The 23,327-nt window shown below is 38.3% G+C and overlaps 1 long non-coding RNA gene across 2 annotated transcripts in view; it reads left to right on the top strand.

The window, feature by feature from the left end:
* The window catches only part of LOC139734767 (uncharacterized), a 121,040-nt gene that overhangs the window by 28,887 nt on the left and 68,826 nt on the right, over positions 1–23,327 (top strand). For both annotated transcript variants that reach the window (XR_011711173.1, XR_011711174.1), the window contains exon 2: positions 8,385–8,625. This is a non-coding gene — a long non-coding RNA (uncharacterized lncRNA). The remainder of the gene's footprint in view (positions 1–8,384; positions 8,626–23,327) is intronic.

Raw genomic sequence — 23,327 nt, 5'->3', positions numbered from 1 at the left:
AATGGCTACTTGTATAGTGCAGAGGTCCACCTTTCAGTGCTCATGGCGCTTCAAAAAATGAAAAGATAGATATATAAACATAACCTATGAGAGTTTCATTCATGAATAGTAGGCACAGTCAGCCGTAATCCATGCTTCTCAGCTCTAGCATTGTGTAAACATGGGATTACTAAACCGGGCTACGTCACATACTGGGCATCCCCGTAAATGGTTGGGGGGGGGGGGGGTGGGTGGGTGGATTTACCCAGACCAATCATGACTGTACAATGTATGTTGGTCTTGTGTCCCCATCAAAAGTGTTGGCCTACATGCCCAGAATATTGTAGGCAATCTTCTACAGAAATGTGATTTAAATGGCCTAGAGTAGAAAGGTGGTAGGTGTGGCAGAAACGACAGATCATTCCATTTTGTTGTGTGTGCAAAATTCACTTGTCGAGGAGGTTCGCTTCCTAGAGAGAGGTAAAGTTTTTTGCATGTAGAAGGAGGCTAAAAAATTACATATTTTGAAATTCCCATCCCCCAAACTACAAGGGTAGGATTTAGTCAACATTTGTTGAAATATTATTGTAACAAATGAATTGAAAAACTTGGCTGAATTTAGTGGTCTCGCTAGTGAGCGGCGAACTACTCAATATTTAAATGTACCTCTGTTTTGTCCTGTTTAATACATGTTATCACATCTTGAATTATACAGAGTATGTAACATGGAAGTCACCGAATGTTAATGTGTGATTAAGATGCAAATGATGAGTCTAGAGATGAATCTGTAAATGAGGCAGGTAGTCATCCAGCTATGAATGGAACTACAGTTGTATTATAACCGAAACCACTTATCTGAGAGTACACAGGCAGGTCACTGGGTGCACTGGTACAGTTTCATTTGAGGTCTGGAAAATCACGTCACATAGAAACTGTCCCCCCATGTTCAAATTAGCCATGATTATCAGATTTATATTCAAACTGAGTTGTAGAAGCTTTACCAGAATTGCACAAAATAAGGAAGTTCTTAAGTAGAATAAATATGAGTTATTAAGGAAGAGCTCTTGTAATCCCATTTTCTCCTGTCGTATAACCAACTGGGCAGTCATTCCTCATCAATAAACATTCTATATTTCATCTCCAAGTCCTATAGATGGTTTTGGATAAGAGTCATTCTGCGTTCTGCTGGGCAGGGTATACCAATGATACAAGTGGCCCTCATAGGGCCTGGGGTCATGACCCCAAGGCTTAAAGGTATTGTATTAAAAAGAAAAAGGGCTCAAATCACTATTCTTGGAGCTATTAAAGGTTACAGGGCCCATCATAGCAATGTTTGCATTGCCAGAGGCCATACAATTTTTCCCCCCAAATTAATGCCAAAGTAAAGTGAATTTATAGTACTAGTACCTTTTTTTCTGGGTAATAGAGCAGTTCCTTTAATGTGACTTGTGAATTGATTTGGCCACTGTTGTGATTAGCCGTGAAAGTCATGTACAGTAGGCCATTTGCCAAAGAGGTGTTAACACAAAAAAAAAACAAGGTGAGCAACCACAATAATCTGAAGGGATATTTTTCGTTGGTTTACATTGATCTTCCTTGTGCTCCGACCGACTTCTTTTTCGTGGAATGATGCAGATGATGATATTGAATATTGTAAAGTTACCAGTAATAGATTGATTCCTTATCATATTTTATTTCTGTATATGTCCCTAATGTATGGTTAAGTTTTAAACTTCTGTTTGATTGATCCCTATGACTTGCAAAGCAGCTCATTACAGATTGCAGAGATGGAAGGAGCTGTGAGAGAGTATGCTTCACAATATGTACCATGCATTGGTATGTATAGCTATATATATATATATATATATATATATATATATATATATGTACACGTATATATATATATGCAGGTGCCCATCCTGTTTTTAATGATGGAGAGATAGATCTGCAGGTATGGTTTTACCAAGGAGATCCCATGTCCCCGGTTTTGCGGACATTGACATAAATCCAGTGGGGGAAGTGGTCGGACAAGTCCCCAAACCAGGACCCAAATTTTTACTGTGTTCGTTTGGCACTGTGCCAAATGTGGGCGACAAACCTTATGCGATTTCTCCAATCAACACCGATGTTTCCACTGTTACTACTTGAATATGATAACACTATCAGTTGGAAGTGAAACAAATGGAATTACCGCAAGGACAAGCTCTCTTCACAGGCATCTTCATTCTTGACTGGTCAATAAAAAATTCTGCAGTGTTTGTTAGCCTTGCTTTCAGGCACTGTACTGTCGTCATGGCACACGTATGCTGTATAATACACTCTGTAGTCTAGATTTGGTCACCGTGATGCATGAAAAAATAATTGGGTTTTTGATATTTGCAAGATATGTGGTGGCTGCTGTATTCTTTTCTAAGAAAACCCATGGCGGAATGCATTTAGATATGCACATGGTGAAAATAGTTAGTAGTGTAAAATATTGTAAATTCTTGTATTTTTCCAGGCTACGTCTATGTGAGCATAGTATACTGTAAAAGTGTATATTTTTGTGTGAGTAATTTTTGTGCTTGGCTGGTAAGATGAATTTTGTGTGTTTTTAATTCAGTTATTCGGCAGCAGAATCAGCACATTAATTAATGGAATATATGGCATATGAAAATATTTCCATGCTTTTATTTTTGCGCTAGCTTTCTGGTTGTGCAAAGTGCGCAAAAATTTCCAGTTTTAAAGTAGGAAACTACGCTGTATGCTTAGGTCTTCATTGCATATTTCAACTAAGGACTCTGAAGGAGGTATTACACACTAGAGTCACAACTATCAGTGAGCCCTTTACTCCATGTTCGATGCCATCTCTTAAAACCTCAGTAGAAGATTGCTCCATCTGTGATATATACAACATTTGGAGCTATTCAAATTTTCCGCAGGACTTAGTTTTTGGATTTGTGCATGCGTACACGCGCAGTCTTGAGGTGAATGCCCATTAATCTCCAGGTTTGAACTTCTCGTCTTCAAGTTGCAGAGTCTGAGAAGATGATTATGTCTGCTGTACTCTCTCTACATAACTACAATACGGTGATTTTGGTATGATTCTCATCGTTTTTCGTTGGGAAAATGATGGATGGAAGGATGATGCCATGCAGGCAACTGCACAATCAGAAGTTTATTGTTTGTTTGAACCTACAAAAATCATTACTCCACTGAGCCACACAGACGTGGCATCGAACATCAGACTTCTAAGAGCGGATGATGTGCGAGGTACGTTGTAGCTGTCACTCGAACAAGATCGCTACGATTAGACCGCAATGGCACTCTGAAGTCCGATCCCATATAGAGACCACTGCATAATCAATTGGTATTGCTTTCACTGGTTAAATACCCATAAAATCTGAGTTGTGACTTCGATGTATGCTACCTCCTTGATTCAACATATTGCATATAAAGTCAATGAGATGAAGGTGTCCTGGTATTGGCCATGGAGTTCTTTTGTAGGACAATATTTGAATGTGCTGAAATTGCCTGAGATGTTGACATTAGTTCATGGTCCCAGTTGAGGAAATCCAACGTTAATTGCTGTACCTAAGTCAACAGATATTTTTGCTCATTAAACAATAACCACAACAACGAGCACACTCTTTAGTGTGGTTCAATTCTCTGTGGTTTGGACTTATGCCAATGAATCAACATTTTGCATGCAGGTACACTCTCAAGTGTGACTGTGTCAAACGCATATAAATTTATTAGTGGAAAAATAACCTACATGTTAACATACATGTACAAATTGTATGTGTGTTTTATACTCCTTGGCATGCACTGCATGGTCAGCTGTAAATGACTCTTCTGAATCCAGAAGTCAAGTGGAGGGAGGGGGAAACTCCCGAACTGTCATTCTTTGTGCTGTAGGTACCAGCAACCGTAATAATGATGGTATACTTACAAGCGAGTGCTGGTTGACCATGAGAGAATTTATGGCTCAAAAATATTAAGATATCAAGTAGTGTTGAGGACCTCCGACATCACCTCTCTCTGAAATTGTGGACGAGAAGCTGTCTTCATTTTTTGTGTGGCCTCTAATACCACATCTTGGAAAAACTTTAAGAAGATAAGCAATACAAACCTGTTACTGAGGGTGAATCCCTCTACAAAATACACCTCATTTCAAGGCTGGTCACACATTGTTTTATAATTAGGGGGACTTCATTTGTTTTGGCGTAGATTCAGAAAATGCATAAAATTTTTGAGTGACAGTATTAAAAGGGTAGTTGTTTGTTCCTCTGCAGTGGAGATTGAGCTGAAAAACAAATTTCAGGACTGGGATAGGTTGCTGTATACTTAACAGGTACAAAGATGAAACATTAGCCGGGTTCACACGTACAAATTAGCGGGATGACGATCGCGATGCTCATCCCGAGTTTTTTGGCGAGCGTCCACACGTACCAAATTAGCGGGATGGCGATCGCGATCGGTATCCCGCTAATTTGGCGAGCGTCCACACGTACCAAATTATCCCGCTAATTGCCGATAGAGACAACAACAAAGCCTGCAAACTGGGTCACACAGCGCCCTTCTCTATCACTGCTTGCGCGCACTTACCTTTGTCCATTGTCTTTTACGCGTCAGTGGTGTGGTTTGCGCGCTGTTGTTGTTGTGCTCCAAAGAGGTGAAGGACCTCTTCGCAGAGGCCTCGCTGTTGTGATGTGCGCATTGCATGATGGGATGTAAAAACTCGAGATTGTAATCCCGACCGTTCACACGTACCAGCCCGGGGCCAATTATCCCGCTAATTGGCGAACCAGCGCAAGATTTCTTGGGATTAGCATCGCGATGCTTATCCCGCTAATTTTCGGGTTTTTTCTGTCCACACGTGCAAAAAACTCGGGATGACGATCGCGATGCAAATCTCGAGATTTGTATCCCGCTAATTGGTGTACGTGTGAACCCGGCTATTGAAGACATTGAATCTTTTGTGTATCTTATATTGATTTTTTTTTCTTTAAACAATGTGTGTCTATTGAGAATGGTAAACAGGTGTGTGACATGTATGCCCTGGATAGAGAATAAAATTTACAAGTTGTTGCTAGTGTTTAATGCAGGCAGGAAAGAATGTCAAGAATGTCAGAATTTGTGCAATATGATTGTCCAGGTGAAATGTACTGTAGGACCATTTCACAAATAGAAAAACAAAAACAAAAATAGTTTTTCTACAAGCTGTTTGCAAATCAGGGCAACTTCAAAGGAAGGCCTACACTGTACCTGGAACATTTGTTTGTTTGTTTGTTTTGTTTTTGTTCGCTTCACAGTTCAAAGCCTTTGCTGCACTGTGTTATTCTGAATTCACATTGGTACTTGGATCTAATGCAAGACTGATGCATCACAGTGTCCCCCATCGGCCTACTATCAGTTGCAACTTAAAATGTGTCTACAAATCGCAGCTACACTTTATGAAACTTTTACGTAGTTTTGCTACCTAGTATTTAGCTTAGCATAGTTTGGGCAATGTGACAGCAAACTGCTCTAAAAACGTACTGTGAAATTTTTGACGAAACTTCTTACATGTGATTGGGAAGTTTTTCACTTCCCACAAAACTGCATGTAGTTTTGTGTGATGTGACTGCATACCATGTGTGGCTGAAACTGCGAGAAGTTAATCATGTGATTAGTTCCATTTCATGTTGTTTACACACATTGCGCATTATTTTGCGCGCTGTTTTGTGATTGCATACGTGGCCACTGTGAACACGGTATTAGATTCAAGAGCAAATGTGTGCATCAAAGTGCACGCTCATCGGTAACGGCCGAATCCATTCAGGATTCTTCAGTTGTGTGCGTACTCACACAGAGATCAGTGATAAAGATACACAATTCGTTACAAAGATTCTTGGATATCTGAACGGGGCCAGCCTTCCCACTACATGGTATACCCATGCTGTTGGGTCTTTATAATTTCTCCATCCTTTGAGTTTATGAATTCATTGGATGCAATAATTTGGCATGTTGCTAGTAAGCAAATAATCAACGTTGGTGAAGGTGATGGGACAAACTATCACTTCCAAGCGATCTGGATGTTGTAGCTATCTTTCCGAAGCGCAGCTGAGGAAAGATAGCGTACACATTCAGATCGCCGAGGAAGTGATAGTTTGTCTCATTGCCTGAAACCTAAAGTTGATTACTGTAAAAGTGGAAATTTTCGCGGTGTTGAAATTTTCGCGCATTTCGCGCAATCAGAAACTAGCGCGAAAATAAAAGCATGTGAATATTTCTCCTTGCCATATGTTTCTGTAGTTGATGTCTTGATACCGCGGAATTAAAAACACGCGAAACTCTTCTTATCCGGCCGAGCGCGAAAAATTAGTCTCGCGAAAATATCCACTTTTACAGTATTTGCTTTATATTCCACATCTAGGGTCATAGATATTCCCATTTTATTCCACATCTGAAACCGTCTAAGCTGTCTTTAGGTGTCCTTAGGGCTTAGACTAAGTTGTTTACTTTAGACATATGCGCGTATAGATGACGAAACAATGAATTTGCTCCGCGCACCGCGGCACTGTAATGAAAGTGTGTTGCACTGTGGTCTATCACTTGACCCAGGTCAAATGATAGACCACAGTGCAACGCACTTTTATTTCACGTGTACTCAAAATTGTAAGTTATATCATGCGTTAGGACTGTGTGGACGAAGAGATCAGCGAAACAGAATGACTATCATCATAGAGTGTAACGAACTTTTCTTCGCAGGTGATGTGATGGGCAAAACTAAGCTTTATCACGTGATCAGCTCTTGACCAATCCTTTAGCAAGATTCTTAGTATGTGGAATATAATAAAGAATATCTGTCAACTCACCAAATGTGTAAGATAAAAACCACCACCAAATATATGGTACATATGCAGTATTTGTTTGAGATAAATTTCAAGAAAGTATAAATTTGTATATTTCCTGTTTGAAGTGAGGAAGTAACATATTTTACCACATGGAGTTCAACAGTAACTCCATTTGAAGAATTTAAAATACTCGGGTTTCATGAAGGTGTCAGATCATATTCGTATTTGCCAGGTCACTTTCAATATCCTCAATTTCCTAAACAAGGATGGAATAAGTTATTGAATCCTGAAAAAGGCAAAAGAAAATAATTCTATCGGTGTGATATTTCAAGTTTTGAGATTAAAAGTGAGAGGAAATTGAAAAGGATATGAGTGTAAGAACAAACATAGCTCTATTGACAAAGCACTACACTGAGCCATTATTGAACCAAGATACTGTACAAAACCTGTAAGTATTAGAAGCAGCCAGTTTGTAATATCATCCAGTTTGAGTGTGAATTTTGGAGACTTGAAATGAAATATTTTCTTTTCATCTTCAGTTACAATTGCGGGTATGCAGAGCATAGTTTTTTTTTTTTTTTTTTCGTGTGACTGGGTAAGCATCTATGTGTTTGATATCATCTTTGCAGTTTTGCTCTTTTCTCGGCATGGAATAGCACATTGATCACGGTAACCTCTGAAGTATGATGAGGAAGTGAAGCTTAGCTTGACCTTGCATACACATTTGCAATATACATGTATGTACTTTAATAGTATCGCTTGTAAACATACTGAGAATTGCACATTTGTTTGACTGGCCATAAGATTTTTGACACAGTCAATGCATGGATTGTCATATGCAGTTAGGGTCAGCAAGCAGACATCATTACAGTGTCCAAACATTCTCTAACTATAAAACACATTTAGAAATACATTTCAGAACATGATTATAAATGAGATCTTCTGTAGGTCTGAAACTGCTCCAGTTGATAGTGCATGCAGGGACTGGCTCTACAAATATGACATCCTGTGATTGGCAAACCAAACAGCAGAGGGTTGTTGTTGTTGTGTTGTTGTTGTTGTTGTGTTTTTTTTTTTTTGGGGGGGGGGGGGGAGAGGGGGAGGATGGGTCCTGTTTAGGAATTATTCATTTCAGGTAAACTATTAGAACCATTTACACCTGATCGTACCTTGTGTATATGGACACCAGTGTTACCATTGTTCGTACGTTGTAGCTGCATCCATACTGCTATACTGCCCCTTACTGGTATTTTGTCCCCTCCCTGTGGGCACAAGCTGTGCTTGTGTATGTGTGCATGTGTGTGTGAATGTTTGTTTGTGTGTGTGTGTGTGTGTAGTTGACTGCATGGCAAATGCAAATTTGTTATGAGCTCTGCCACCGCTTCCAGAGATATGAGAAAAACACCTGTTTAATGTCAACTCCATAGTCAACTTGTATCTTTACACGTTTTCTTTTCTCTCCTCCTCCCCCCCCCCCCCACTTCCCAATCTTCTTCTCCCTTTTTCTTTTTCTTTGGCTCTCTCTCCCCTCTCTCTCCCTCTTTTCATATCTTCTATATCCCAAATCTTTCTAAATTCTAATTTCAGCGATATCGGTACAGGCACATTGATTCATCAACGCAGACGAGGGTCCGATATATTTTACTTTTTTTTTTTTCTGCTGGATTGTTCAACATTTCCGTTGCTGTGCACCTCGGGCTTCCTGAGACTGAACACAAAGTGCTCTGTAAACCGAGAGCGAGCAGTTCACCGGTCTTCCATTCTCACAGATGCATGGATCATTTCCAGTATTTTTGAGGACTGCGCAGAGAGATTTGAATGTCAGAAGGTATGTGTATGTCCATGTGGTGTCATTAGTGCTATATAGTAGCAGGATGGGAGGATAATGCAAGTCCTATTCTCTTGATTTATGACTGTAGATGTAAATTGATTTATTGCGGGGAGGGGGGGGGGCAGGTTAAGAAAAGGACCCCCCCCAAAAAAAAGAAAAAAAAAAACACTTGTATGTCGGGTATGCAAAACTGAAATGTGTGAGAGTGAAGTGTATAGCGTGTGGACTGAACTCACTAAAATGGTCATGAGTGTGCATGTCTATTGACAGGAAGCTGTATTTTAAAAAAATTATTTTTATCATTTTTGAAAGAAGTATGATATATACTCGGGATGAAATGGCGGCAAGGCATATTTTGAATGTGAAAATATGTCATGAGACCTGGTACTGATTTTTTTTTTTCTTTTTTAAATGCCATGGTTGTCAGGTTGAAGTTGCCTGTAGACCGACTTGTGCATGTAAGGGCTGTAGGGCCTTTCCATGGTGGGATGTTTGTGAGCAGTATGCGACAGCAGTGTACTAGTACGTTTGCACTTACATAAATTGATGAAGATGCTATGCTTCTGGGTTGCCAAAAAGGACATGGATAAAAGTTATTTGAGTGATGCTGACCTTTTCCTGATTTTTTTTTTTCTTGTATGCTAGCGTTAAAGTAGCATGCCAAGTTCAGTTGATGTCAAAGAATGAGTTAGAGAAATGAAGGGAAGACAACTGTGGATAGATGTTCAAGGTATCATTTAGTTTTGGTTGAGACCTAATTTCAGGTTTCTAACATTTTTTGGTGAGATAATGAGAAACCTCTTATGAAATATGAAAGAGCATGTAATTCTATGAGGAATTCAATGTTCATTTGATGAAAATTGGTTTTGAAATGGCTGAGATATCCAAAAACGATTCTAATAAAATGTTGGACCCACACTTTATTACGATTGCTTTGTTTTACTTTGTTTTTGGATATTTCAGTCATTCCAAACGTGATTTTATTCAAGTAAACTTTGAATTCCTCTTAGAATGGTATGCTCTGTACTATATCATAAGTGTTTTCTTGGTATCTCGCAAAAAGTTGAAAGTCCAATTCTCATCTCCACCAATACTGTACCATCCCTTTAACCCGTTGCAGACTTGTTCTGAGTATACTCAGGCAGGCATCAAAGGGCAATGCATAGAGTAGCAAAATCAGTCAGTCCTCAATGGGTCAAATATTGTCTTACGCAAATCATTCTAAATACAAATATGTTGAACATGGAGAAGTACAAAAACATTGAAATGTGATATTGCAGAAAAAAAAGAAGGATAATGTGATAGATTGTGCTTCCATGCAAAGGATAACACTTTACCAAATTACTATGGCACATGAGAGAGAGAAAAAAAAGAGAAAAGAAATATGATCATTTTTGTTTATGTTGGATATCTATGGTATACCTAGTCAGTGTAGATCTTGGCATGAGTGATCACAGCGATGGAAGCATGTAAGAAAGAATTTTAAAAAGCTAAAATAAAGTACTCAAAGGGGCTTAAAATTCATCTTTTTCCATTTTGAATTTGCTTGCAATGTATCGGAAAGCTTTACAAAGAAACTTGTCCTTCTCACAGGATTTGCCAGGATAATAAATTATTTTATTTTTTGTATATTACTAGTTCAAAAGTGTGAAATGATAAAAGTTGGTATACCAACTTTTATTTGGGGGATCGTCCTCCCCGTTTATCATTGTAGGGAGGTAGAACATTATGTTACGATTGATTGCCCTTGTAAACATAATCTGCATGCAATTCACTCTAGCCCAGAAGATGGATGGATATTGCTGTGTCCCATATAATCGATTATGAAAAATTACGTACCAACCGCGATCGGGTAAGCTCTGAGATTGTGGATTTCCAGCGAAACCTTTTGGGCTAAGATTTTGCATTTTCGTTGTTACACAACTGAAATGGCACTTTTGCAGTGTTATTTCACTCATTTCTGATGCATGTGCGTACATTTTGGAGCAATTATTGCCAGTTCTGCAGGCATACGAGAACTATGTTTTGACTTTGAATACATTATGAGTACTTTTGGGAGTGCAGCTTCTTCCTAGAAAGTTCAAAATTGCTGTGTCATGCATGACAGATAATAGTTTGTGAGTCCTTTCTTTTTCTTTATGTAGCCAATGAAATTTTCAGATTCAAAGGAAACAGTAAGAATGCATTCTTTAAAATCATTTCTCAAAAAGAAAGCCAGGACCATTTTTGTTTTTTAAAACACACAGTCAGTCATCAGATATATACTTTACACCACATTTTGCAGAGTTCCACCTGCCACAAAGTGGCTGAGAGAGGCATCACTGCCATGGTAACCTTTGTGCCGGCAGGAACTCTGAAAATAATTGTGTCATGCATAGCACATAGCACATGGCACTCGGTACCACTTCCGGAGCACTCTGAATGTTGATGACCATTTATACAAGAGTAAGATTGCTTCAGGAGTACTCCTGAACGTAACCTCGAGAGGGGTATAACTTAAGAACACTTCAACAGCAGTACTGTAAATGCCATGTGTGAATGGGGTATCTATTTATTTGGTTTCAACAGGTACAATCATCAGTAGAATCATCAGGATTTTTAGTGTGCATGTGTGTGTAATTAGTCAAACTAGAACGCAGTCCATGGGGTTAAAAGTTTACTTTTGTAGAAGCAGGGAGGTGGAAGAAAATTTTTTTTTTTTCAAGATGTGTGAGGATATTGTGATTCATGACAGTGGCAGCGAAGTGCCTGATTACAAGCATTGAATTTCCTCACCTTAATTCTGAGTTAAGTAAAACAAAGAGACAAAGTTGGACACTTTCTCAATCACAGTAATCACATACTGTATACAAGGCATTTTTCGCAAGGTTTTTATTTTCGCATATTTCGCGAGTCAGGTGCTATTCGCGGAATTAAAGACGTGGAAATATTGACTCTGATCACGCTGTGAATGTGACGTATGCGTATACATTTCTCCGTTCGGTACAGGACTCCATGATCGCGAATTTAGACTCGCTAAATATATGGCATATACAGTAGTTGATCACAATTTTATTCTCTTGTGAATGCCAAATTTTGAATACATACATACCATTATTAATACTATTGTTATTTTTATTATTATTTCTATTGTTATTATTATTATTAATATCATTATTATTTTGATAGTACAAAAGCATACAAAAGGTGTTTATGTCCTCAATGTTAATTTTTCTATATTCTACTTTATCTGCAAAGTATCCTGGGGCCTGTTGCATAAAAGTTACAATTATGGTAACTTTGCCATCCAATGGTAACTTCCATGGAATTCTTAATTTTGATGGGCTGTTGAGTATTGTTTCCATGGTAGTTACCATAGGATGGCAAAGTTACCATAATTGTAACTTTTATGCAACGGGCCCCAGATGTCAAGTTTTGCACTGACTGGAAGTAAGAGACTAAAGCCTACGTGAGAGTATTAATCTCTTAAAAAAACAACAACTATCAATACTGATGTTGAGGGTGTACACCAGTGATAGGTACCAATGCCTGTCACTTCTTTTAGTAAATATCAACTGCACTACCATCACTTTGTGATAATTGTTTATCGATATGCATGATGGATGTTTAAATGTCTTTAATTTAATGGATAGTGTCATATTTCTACGTTAATTTTGAAGCATAGGCATTGACGAGGTTTTTAGCCTTTTGTCATAAAAAGCCTCACTCCAGAAATGAAATATATATTTTTGTGTCTTCACCCTCATAATTTTGTTTGTAGCTTCTTGTCTCTCAAGTGGTATTTATAACATCTTTAAATCTAAAAATATCCTTGTCTCTGAGAATGAATTTGCCTCAATAACAATTTATTATAATCACCGTATTTTCTGTCTCTAAGATTATTTTCTGTCTTCGTCTGCATGTTACTGTATTGCAATGAACTAGTTCATATTAAAGGTCAACGAATGATAGCACTGGATAGAAAAGTACTGTATGATGCATGGATGAATACAAATCAAGTCAGGACTAGAATTTTGGTCAAAATAGTTTATCACAGGCATTTATTTTTTAAAATTTTGAATTTATGAGAGTGATTGCTTTTAAACTTAATGGGTTGCTGTAGTGAGGGACATGTATTCGGCTGTCAAATAATATGTATACAGAATTACGGTATTTACTTGAAAATTAACATTTACAATTATAACCCATGAAATTTAGGCCATGCTCATACATTCACAATATGCAAACATTCATACTCAATGCACAAATGCATAACACAACACACACACACACACACACACACACACACACACACGCATATAAACAACTTATTAAAGGAACTGTTAATTTTCACTGTTGTACATAGCTAATGAATGAAATGTAGTTTGCACCATGGGAGCTTCTCATATCAAGTATCTTTGTCAATTTGCTGCAGCTTAGTGCAGACATAAATCTATCAATAAATGGTTGATCAATTTTAGCTCGGGATTTGTGGGAAACCTTTATTTTCAGAAGCAGGGATGGCATTTTGAAACCTCGCTATCGAGGTGCTGATAGAGTTTATGGTAAATATTTGTACCAAAACTTACACGTGTACATGTATGTCATGTATCCAATTCTTGGATGTTTTTATGAAGCACAAAGCATGACAAAGTAGTTTCCACCAATTACTTTACTATCTTCATCTAATACTCTACATACTTTTTTCTTCTTCTGATAGTACATTAATTTGCTGCCTTACTGATTTTGTTTCATTATCTCCCCTCTTTTCTTGAAACACAAAATTTGATGACAAAACCTCCTAAAACAACCCTTCTCAAATGAAAAGAGCTCCCTCTTGTGGGCACATGGTGCACAGCTGTTCAAACTGCCATCAAATTGGCACCCCTGCAGCATATCATATTTCATAGCGGTCATGTTGGCACTATTGCAGGATTTTTGCAGAGTGTAGCACAGTGTGAGCATGCCATGCTTAGCAGAAGTCTCCACCTTTAGCACTGTCCTGTGTATTTTGATGCCGCCATATGGAGCCGGAAATACATAGGGTTAATCCGTTGAGGATGGACTGATTTTGCTACAACACACATTTCTCATAGACACCTGCCCAAGTATACTCGGGACTCGTCCTCAACAAGTTAATAGGGAGCTTTAGATTTTAGACGCGCAGACGTTCAGAAGGGAAAAACATGTTCTGAGCGTGCGCAGAAGCATGCGTCAAGTCGATCTATTTTTAGCTTGCGTCGCCTGAGTTTTTCACTACGCGTCCTGGGCTATTTTTACATCTGCACAGTTTGCAACATACATGGCACCGATCATATGGGGGCTCCATTTTATTTGTTATACGTTGTGTCCCAGCATAATCTAAAGCTACTTTTCTACCCGACGCAGGGGAGAGGAGAACGTCCAGCGCACTCGTCTCAAACGTCCGCGCATCAAAATCTAAAGCTCCCTAATGTTTCCTTTGAGGCACAATGATTCTTTGATGTCAGTGGTGGTATCCAATACACATACCCACCCCCCCCCCCAGGTTTTTAGGTCACATGTGGACTTCACAAGTGTACGTATAGGATATAGCATTGGTTTAAGTTGAATCTAGAACCCACCCCCCCCCCCCCCCAAAAAAAAAAGAAAAAAAAGAAAAAAAAAAAGAAAGCTGGATGCAGTGATTTAAGATTTATTTCAAGGGTCATGGTTGTAAGAGGCATTCTATATACCATGTAGGTTGGTTTATCATTGTCTCTCTTGCTTAGCTCAAAGGTGATCAGTAATGACAAGGTGATCTTCATTATTTGAGGTTACCATGTGAGTGGTTATTAGGGCTGAAAGTAATTCTTTTGTGACATATTGTCATGAAAATGATTATATATTTTCTCATGCATTATATGTGGTTCTTTACATGTCTGAGAGAACATGAATCAAGTGAAGGTTTAATGCTATTAATAGAGCAAAAATTACAAACATGGCCCTCCTCTATCCACCAAGTGATATACTAAATACCATAAAGTTCATATTTTGTGGGCTGTCTTTATGTTGGTATGGAAATGGTGCTGCTGTAATTCATACAACTCTATAAACCTAGATCAGCTACGGATTTCCACTGCATGTGCACATGTAACGTGATAAGCACTGGTACATACATGTAAGCCGAGCATAGTTTCAGAACTCGGTTGCGAGACTGTTTTAGTGGGGCAAAATGACCTTGGTTAGCAGAATGAAGGAAACAGAAGTGGCGGATTAAAAAACAACACATTAGCTGCCCTAGTCTGATGTGAAGTACTCCATATATAGGAAAAAAGCAGGTCGGCCATTGAAAATATGTGGAGTCATGTATTTGTATGCATGGATTATATGTGTGTGTGTGTGTGTGTGTGTTCTCGCAAGTGGCTTCAGACGGGGATATTGTAGTGGTAACCATTCAATCCAGGCAACCTGTGATACATTTCATGCTGGGCATATGTTCGTTTGTACAGAGTATTTAAAACAAATGAAAAAGCGCCCTCTCGAGGCCTTAGGGGTACCCTGGGGTATTCCTGTATAATGCACCTGCCCGTTCTGCATATTTAGCACATGTATGTAGGCGAAAAGTTTTGACACTATTCAAATGAGGAAATGTGGAAATTTTTACACATATCCTTGTTTGTTGTGTATGCACCTTTACACTACATGAAGCCTGATTTTTTACATACTACACTGAATTCAAGTATTATTTTTTATGGTTTTCAATTTCACTTAGTCAATTTAATTGGGAAAAAGAAAAAGTGATTTTTTTTTCAAAAACAAATAATGGAATATGCAGAGTTTCCTTGAGCAAACTATCATATCGCCGGTTGAAGCATCTTATGAGAATGTGTGTGTGTGTGTGTGTGTGTGTGTGTGTGTGTGTGTGACAGAGAAAGAGAGAGAGAGGAGAGAGAGAGAGAGAGCATGTTTCCATGATATGTTTGTAGTATGTGTGTGTGTGCGTGTGTGAATGTGTGTTTGTGTGTTAGTGCATGTGTGTGTTAGATAAATGTGCGCGCGAGATCCACGGCTGAGGAATTTCCCCACTTGGTGTCAGAATAAACAAATTTGAGAAGATAACAAGTACTGGATGTGTCCCCGGCCAAATAATCAATGGCATTTCCATTTCACCCTTGACCTCCCAACCTAATGGTAGGGGTCAAGTTCAGGCTGTCAGTCAGTGTCAAAGACTTGATCAGATTGCTTTGAAGGGAAGGAGTATGTGAGAGAGCAAACTTGAAAGACAGGTCTTTGTACGTGTATCATACAAGTTTCCAAGGGGCAGTTGATATGCGGGGAAGAATCTGGAAAATGTGTCCAACAGAAAACTTGTGAAGGTATGTTCGTCTTGGGAAGATACAAATTGTGCCTCTGTCAACAAGTGATGCATTAGCTCGCCTCTTTCTAATGCGGGAAACCATTCTAATTGTTTTTTGCTCTTCAAAGCCTTTCTGAGTTAAATGGCACATTTGTGTGATTATTGCCGCAATAAAAGTGGATTCCATGCGATAGTTGTAGCATAAATTAGGATAAACAAGACGATGATTGATGCAATCAGAACACGTGATTGGTTTGCGCATTTCTACTGTATTGCAGCTGCTGCTCTCTGCAGTATGCTACTAGTTGTTTGACTATTCCTGTTAAGTGTTGATGTCAAAAGTTGTGAAGGTATCCAAGTAAGAAATCAATCATACCCGCGTGTATGAAGCATTTTCATTTTGCTGAGACATCATGGTCTTTAGCTGACATTGGAGGGAGCCCTCTGTTGACTAAAGACAGCAATGTTTTCATCTGGCACTGTACCTTTTGGAGTATTTTAGAACTCACAGAGGCTGCAATACCATTTCTGTGTCACATCGTGATTGTCAGAAAGAGTTCTGCATATCCAGTCCACATAATTCTTCAGAGAAATGTTTGCTGATGTCTTCATATTCTCCTCATCCAGTGCATTTTCCCCATCTCTCCACAAACTGTGGAATAAAATTGTTGTTTTCAATGAAGAATGAGAGTAGATTTTGCAAAGCTTTTACATGTGAAAGTGAGCAGACTTTGTCCCTTGCTTCAGGTACTTGCTTTAACACTCTCATTCCTACTCATGAAATAAACCAATACTTTTAAGAGACCAGTGATATATTACACTAGCGAACTTGAGAGGATTAAGTAACTTTTTTTTTTTTCAAATGTTCATTTGATGCTTCCAAAGATAAGAGTATTGTATTGTAAGAGGCAGATAAATCATTCACTTTTCTCAGAGCGATGACAACATGTTTCCGCCTATTTGTGTGTGCAGCTTCAGGCTAAAAGCTGCACAGTATCTGCTCAACATTGACAGATTGTATATATATTGCACAATTCAGTGGCTATTTTTGTTTCTCCCTTCTGGTCCATGAATTGTATCTGTATTGTTGTTTTGAGATGGCAGACAGACACTGCTAGGGCAAGACAGATTCTTTATTGACGGTGTACCATTTGAAGTGAAAACTCTTTGTAACTGCATTGTACATCTTCTGAAGAGTTGCGGTACAGTACCTTTAAGTTTCTATGGCCAACTCTGCTAAATGATGGATAGTTCTGCCAAGAACAATGAAAACCACTCGAATGCAGGGTATCCGAGACTTTTGTTTCTTGAGTGAGAGATGAATGGCTGGCTGTTGCCGCGGGAGATTCCTTGGAATGCATCACTGAAAGGATCGCATCCTCTTCACCTCAAGGTCAGGTCGGAGTGGAAAGCAGTCAGTGTGTCCATGCGTGCGTGCCATCCGGCTACGTGGAGAGATTTCGGAGTGCTCTTGGTAGATGGATGGGAATTTCAAAGTCGCGTGATTTGTGCACATAACTTTGCTGAAGTGATTGTAGGGAAATTCATGAGCCCATTTTGTTTGGAAGAGGCAATGTGCAACAGAGTAGATGTCTGTATGCTAAAATGTCTTGTAATTGCTGCAATGCACTGGTAACATGGAGGGCAATTTGTGTTTGAAGCTCACAGTACGTTGGAAGAATGTATGATTGCTTTACTTTTTTCAGATGAGATTATGCCAGTACTGAACTAGATATCTACATATTTCTGCTTTTTATTGTTCATGATTTTGCTCAGTTAGGCATATGGAGGAAAAATATTTTTGCAGCTCAGCTTGCTGAGCATTTTCTGTGTTTATATTGCATTGTAAGTGCCTGAAAATCATAAGTGATTGAGAATAGAAAATGGCTGTGATTTAATATGTTCCAAATTATTTAGTAGATCATACTCTTTTACTCTTCTCTGATTGTTTGTTTATTTATCTTTTTTTTTTATTAAACAGGAACATTTTTGCCTTCGTTTTCACCTTGTGAAGTATGGCATTTTTTTTGTCCGCTAGCGATGGGATTTCTCAGGGAACGAAACTAGGGAGTCATTAATTTAATGAAATCGGCATTTGAGTGTGGTTCCTGGTATGGGCAGCTGCTGCTCATGTTACATCCCCGAGTGAGGCGAGGAGCTCGGTAGCATTCCAATAATCAGACAATCTCTCTTCAAGGAATGACATTGGGAGTAATTAGGGAATGTCAGTGCAGAGAAAAAAAGGAGAAAAAGAATTATAAAAAGGAAAATGCAAAAAATGTAGTGAGGAAAAGTCAAGCAAGAAAAAAGAGGGGGGAAGGTGATACTGTAGAAACTGCACGGACCTGCAGCTATTTGATTGGTCGCGGAGATGTGCAGAGGCCATGGGTGGTACAAAGGGAATGGCAGAAGGATGATGGTGTACCGTAGCCGTGGTGACGCTCTCGGCACTTTCTCTTTTGCTTACCATCTGGCGGAAGTTGGAGATGAGAGAAAGTAGGAAGGAGACAAGGGAGGTGGATGAAACATTAAAAGAAAAATACTATAATGTAAAAGACCCAAAACAGGACCAAGAAAATATGGAGGAGTGGGTGTGTTTTTTTTTAATTTGTAAGAAAGAGAGACATTAGGTACAAATTTTACAAACTACTGCTTGGATATGTTTCAAACTAGTGATGATATGCTTGTATAGAATGTCAGCAACATTTTGACGTTTGAGGTCGTGAGAGGATTTCCACTGGTCCCTTATATATGCTGCTCCTTATTCCCTCTAAAGCCTGGCAAGACATACTGTAAAACCAGAAATTTTTGTGTGCATGAAACTTTCATGAATTTCGCGAGGAGCCAAGGATTCGCCAAAGTAAAGTGCTCACAAAAGTTTTTGTCTATACTTTGTATTGAATGCTAATCGTCAATTTACAGTTTCATGCAGCGAAAAAGGCTATCAGCTCCTGGTAGGAGAAGTTTCATGCTGAGAATGTTTAAATGGTTTTAAAATTGGTTAATTACATGCACCGAGCACCCCTTCTTTGTCCTTCATGTACCGGACAATATCTCACAAATATTTTAAAATAGCTAGAGGTACCTTTTATACATCATCAGGTTTGAACTGGAAATGTGTTACTGCAAGACAAAAGTTTATGGAGTTAACATCAGATGATGCTTCAATGAGTGGTTGAACAATTGGCAAATTCTCTCCGAAGGAACAAGAGAAGTTTGTGTGTGTGTGTGTGTGTGTGTGTGTGTGTGTGTGTTTGTTTGTTTGTTTGTTTGTTTTTTGTTCCGTGTGAGTATACTTAATGACTGAGGTCCTTCGTTGGCTGTGCTTGTACTGACATAGCAATATCATGTTGTGATACAATCCCCTTTTTTACCTTCAGTGTGGCTTGGATGACTTTGTGCTGTCATTCAAGGTTCAATTCATACAATTTTTTTTTCACAAATTAAACTGATCATGACTGCAGACAATGGCTCAGTGAGGTTTAAGATATGCTGTGACATAAATAACTTTGATTGTATCATTTTCGTGAGTAAATAATGTTGCAGCTGCTTGTGAAAACAATCATCATAATATTTTATTTGTATTTGATTGTAGACTTCAAAATCATGTGACACTTGAGTTATATTGGATGTCATGCAACAATATCAGCTCAGGAGACATATCAAATAGCATTATACATGTATGTACACTAATAAGTGTATTCAAGATGATCACTTCCTTTTTTTTCTCAATATTGCATTCTCAATCTGGAGCTAATCACCTGTAACTTGAGTAAAAGCCGATCACTGAGTAACCTGTCCACTGTAGGGCTCTCCTCCATTTGAAAGTAGACCTCCCTTAGCCCTTAAAAGATGTCTACATCTTCAGAATGAAATTCAATGTATAAATTTAATGGTATGTTTAGACAATGAATAAATGAGTGAATAAATTAGTTAACTGGTCTAAGGTTTTTGTCATTTATGCAGTCAAAGTAGATAGTGATGTGTAATTGGAGAAAAAACATCTCTTCAAGTCGGTTTATTTCTAGCATTCTTTGATATATACATCATTAGATGAGTAAAAGTATGAATGAATCGGTCCATCCATAAAAATCCATGGAAATATTGATAAACGATGAATGAGTAGATGAGCAGGTGAAGGAAAGTTTAGATGAATATGGAGTTAGGTAAGAAGATAAGAAGTGGAAGAGTAAGAACACCATAAATTTTTTTTTTTTGCAGTCATTCCCCTCTGCCTTTGTATAAATCATTAGATATCACAAAATTCTTCTTCCTGCTTGCCATCATAAATATCTTCATCTCTCTCTCTTTAGATAACCATTAAAATCACATCACCATACAAGATTACTTACAACTGCCAAGTCACAGTAATGTCAATTGTGGCTTAACAGTCAATATACCTAAAACCGAGACTAGGCAAAAACTCAATTTTGTCTAGGTTTTATCTGATCAGATTATGATATAGGAAATTGAAAAGAGTGAAGGTTATGGACATTTGTTGTTATTTTTTTTTTTTTTTTTACATTGAGAAGGGAGGAATGGCATGGAAGTAGCAATTTATATAATGGACTAGCTGTTCTGGGCATGAAATTGATTTTTGCTCATGCCTCTCACTGGGTAATTGATTTTTAGTTCTTGTCTATGATAGATTGACCATCAGGGGCAAATTTGGCGGGTGACATGATTTCACTATAAATGTCATATCAAGGGGATAATGATTCCTGTGTGTTTATGGCTTGCACATAAATCATGCATTGGGACATCTTCTCTTCCAGTCTTTTTTTTTTTAATTCATTTTTTTTGTTCTGAAAAGAAAGAAAGAGGAAGAGAGCAAGAAAGAGAGATAGAGAGGGAGAGAGAGAGGGAGAGATGGAACGGGGAAAACAAATGACAGAGTGGTATGGTTTCTTCATCTGCTGGGTGCTCACCTATCACCTTCAAGATTCATCGTTTATTTAGCAATGTGGTCTTTAATTTCTCATTATGTTGAGATGCTTGTTTGAAGACGTGGTGTCAGCATTTTCGACAATCCCACAGAATTTGTCTCTTTTCCACTGTCAGTAATTCAGTTCATTGCAGAGTAGTAGTGTCAGGGGTGTCATGTTTTGCCCCCTCCCTTCATATATGTATATAATTCAAATCACTGCAGAGTAGCGGTGGTTAGGTATTTTGTCTAAATAAATGATAATTTTGCCAAAATAAATGATTTAAAAAAAGGCAAAATATTTTGCAGGAAGCATGCTGTTTGTACATTGTCTGTTTCTCTTCTATGAGATGTTTCTTTTTTTAATTTTTTGTTATGACAATTTAAGAACACGTATGGGGAAGCAATATGACACTTCTGTAGTACCTGCTTAAGCGATCAATATGATTTGGCAAAATTATATATGCTTTAAGCAGCTTATACAATTTTGCAAAATCTCTAGATTGGGCATGAAGATTAATGCTCATGGATGTTGTGGGATGTAGTAACATTTAGAAAACATGTTGAATAACTGGAATCAGTCTTGGTAAAGTGAGGATCTATAAAGGGTAAAATACACATACCACTTCGTATGAGATTGCTGCAGTGAGGAAATCATTGTGCTATGTGTATAATGGAAATAAACACTTTTGTTATTTTCATTATGGATATTATTCTGATATGTTGATTTTTGGCACTGGCAAAGCTTTTGGATGTGTTTATTCTCAAATTATATTGCCAACATGCTGACCCCTAATATTTTAATTGCATCAATACATTAAAAAAAGAAAAAAAAATGTATGTATATCCCAATCCTTGCTATCTACTGATCTCAAATTTATCTAAATAAAGTTTGACTCTCTAACTATGATAAAACCTTGTGATCAGTTCATATCCTACTGATTTCACTTTTTTAGAGAAAAGAGTTTTTTTTTTTTTAATATTGTGATTGTCATGTGTACACCTTGCATTTTCATTGATGATTCAAGACCAAAAGGTAGTGTTCAAGTCTTAGTAAAGTTTGTGGATTCATATTTTCTGTTTTGCCTGTGTAGGAATAATGCTACTTGAATTAGTATATAACAACCCTCGATTATGTTCTTTGTTACACCGGAGAATGACTTACAAAGTTAGTAAATCAAGCAGTAATCTTAACATAATGAAACTTATCAAATACTCAGCAAAAGAGGAGAAAAGGATACTGACTTGATAATAATAAGCCAGTTCGGAGATAGCTCATGTGCACATGGGTACAAATGACCTTTCATTTTTCTCAGTTGGTTAGGCACTTCACTCAATTCAAAGTGACATAATGCAACAGCCTGCCCAACATAGCAATTTATGGAACTCGTATTCTAACAAAGAATGAACCTGTGTAGATGAAGTGACCAGAATGGTTCGTCAATCAACACCTTTGGAAGCATCTATTTCATTGTGCTGGTTTGAATACATTAGCAAACTTTTTCTATTAACAATGCCAAATACCAGGCTTGCTGTCAGGTGGATGTACTGGCAGGCACCATTTATAAGGATTCCATGAATAATCATAGCATTACAGATGCTTATCTCAGTGAAATTAAAAACCAACCTGTCTCTCGGTACAAATGACCTTTTTCTGCTCATGCTCAAACTGGAACCCCGAACTGGCTTATTCTTGTAAAGTCTGTCATTACACAGTGATAGACTTCAGAAGGGGTGTGTTAAGGCTGATCCCAACATGGGCACATGTCAGTGACTAAAATGCCAGGCTCTGGATAACTACCACATGCTGTATAAATATATGCAACCTTTGATGTCAGTTGAGGCGTATCTGTGGTGTCATAGCACAGTTAGCTAGCTACACGATCGGCAGTATTGAGTGCAGAATGGAATGTGCGGTTTTATTTGGGAGGTGAACAACCTCTGCTGGTTGTGTGGTATGATCTTATGCCATCTTGCCAGAGCCTAGCTCGGGGGTTGTCTAGACTGCCTCAGGCTCTGTGTATTCCGTGGACCTGGAGGCCTGGCAAGCTATGGTACAAAAGCTCTTCTTCAATCACGTCACAGTCATCACTAACACATCCTTTGATATGAATGCAGAAAATACAGCACTGACAATAGAAAAATGCTGGATGACAAAGTATTACGATCTTGTAACTTGCAAAACAACGTCTTTTAACAGGTTTGTTTTCAACAGTGGATATGAGACATGTATTTCCTGCGGCTATTTTGCACATTTCTTTTGACAGGTTTTCGACATTTTCTGTTGTTGGTGTATGCAGCGCTGCACACTGGCACTGGTCCGACGGTCCCTGACCAGTAAAAATCACTGTCGGGCCAGTAACTCTTTCAGGAATAGATTAGTAAAAAATTAAAAAAATGAATACCTACTGGTTCAATAGGTCGAACTAGTAGAAAAAATGGGTTAGTGTACAGCCCTGGTGTATGTGACTGTAGAAT

The sequence above is a fragment of the Diadema antillarum genome, unplaced genomic scaffold (assembly GCF_040938485.1).
Source record: "Diadema antillarum isolate AM-2024a unplaced genomic scaffold, OU_Dant_1.0 scf00000027, whole genome shotgun sequence".
NCBI classification, from domain to species: Eukaryota; Metazoa; Echinodermata; class Echinoidea; order Diadematoida; family Diadematidae; genus Diadema; species Diadema antillarum.
Note: the sequence above shows the minus strand (reverse complement) of the source record. Positions and strands in the feature narration are given on the sequence as shown.